The sequence below is a fragment of the Neodiprion fabricii genome, chromosome 2 (genome assembly GCF_021155785.1).
Source record: "Neodiprion fabricii isolate iyNeoFabr1 chromosome 2, iyNeoFabr1.1, whole genome shotgun sequence".
Taxonomy (NCBI): domain Eukaryota; kingdom Metazoa; phylum Arthropoda; class Insecta; order Hymenoptera; family Diprionidae; genus Neodiprion; species Neodiprion fabricii.
In genome coordinates this window covers 23077205-23078844 of record NC_060240.1, presented here as the reverse complement: position 1 = coordinate 23078844, position 1640 = coordinate 23077205, and positions in this window count along the sequence as shown.

The window sequence follows — 1640 nt, the reverse complement described above, 5'->3', positions numbered from 1 at the left end:
ATGACACTGATCCGTATTCAACTATCCAAAGTCTGAACATGCGCGTTGAACTTTTATTGTCTAATATCTAATCACTTCATGCTACTGCCTCTAAATTACTCTACTATCAACATAGAGTATAAGAAGTATAAGAATAGAGTAGGGGAGCTACTTCAGCGACCCTACTAGAAAGAGAAAGAAAATGAAAGTACCTGTGTAGAGCGCCTAATTGTATGTTGTATGCACCATAGAGAGAGGAAATAGATTCATTGTCTCTCTCTCTCTCTCTCTCTTTCTAGTTCGGGGACACTTGCAGAGCTACCTTTCCTCCTTTATCATTCTTAGAGCATATAGCAATAATTGCTGGTATATTTATCACTAGATCATCCAGAGAATGGTTTTCCATGCTATTTTTGTACCGTTTTTGAATTTCGATAATTTTACTCTAACCGCTATATGTCTCTTTCGTACGATCCATCGTTGCAAATCAATGAGATAATAATTATAAGTGTCGAAATATATTTGTTAAAGCCGTGAGATTTATACGTACGTATGTAGCAAAATTCTCGATATAAAATACACATGCGGCATGATATATGAAGAGCCTGTAATGTGCGAAAGAATGTGAATAAGCGATCTGAATACAATCGCTGCGCACGTGGCTTCGGAATTCCAAGTATATAGTTCGTGGGATTCGTAGATATTATAGTATATCAACTTATTATTAGTAAAAATATTTTTAACCTTTTCAAAAAACACTGTGTTGATGCTGAATGAAATTACAAGTATTTGAGTTTCATTGTGAGATCATCAGAACGATCAACTATCACACTTTCTGACATATTTAAAATCTGATTAGTTTATACTGCAGTTAAAAGAAAAAAGAGATTTTCATTTCTCCACCTTATTATTATGGTGATTCGACTTGAAAAAATAAAAATTGAGCACTGTTAGTGTAGATTTCCCTGTTTTCAACTTATCGAAAAGTGGAAAACCCAAAAAATATGCACTCTCACAATCAGTGCGCAACTGTAAATCGAATTCGTATGTATAATAATCATATTATCAAATTCTATCGAACGATACGAGCGGGAATTCAAAAATTTAGTATCACGTAACCACAGTTTTGCATAATAGCAACAATGGCAATAATTGACAATGGAGATTGGTTTACCTTCCAAGTAGAAGAACCATGGCCATTTAAACGTTCACTTGTATAAATTCCGCCTAACTTCAAAATCACTTATTACAGTGAATTTAGAATCCACCAGTATGTATATTATGGCTATGTAATCGCAACTAATAATCGGAATATGATATCAACGTAATGAATTACTGCCTGAAATATTATAGCTTAGGTATAAAATTATATCAATTGTTAATATTTTATCTTGTCATTACATTATGAGTATATCAAATTTGAATGTCATTAAGTCTATTAAGCTGCATTCAAATGACTGAATACTCGCGGCAAAGATATAAGGTATAAAAGCTAGGTCGTTTGATCATTTCATGCAATTCATCTACGCCATGTAATTGCTAGATCAATACATATGCAGGTATCAAATGCTGTGTATACCAATATAAAAGTCAAGGAATATCACGTGTTCAATTGGAACATGTGTAGTTGTACATCAGTGATCAGCCGAATTATTATATAA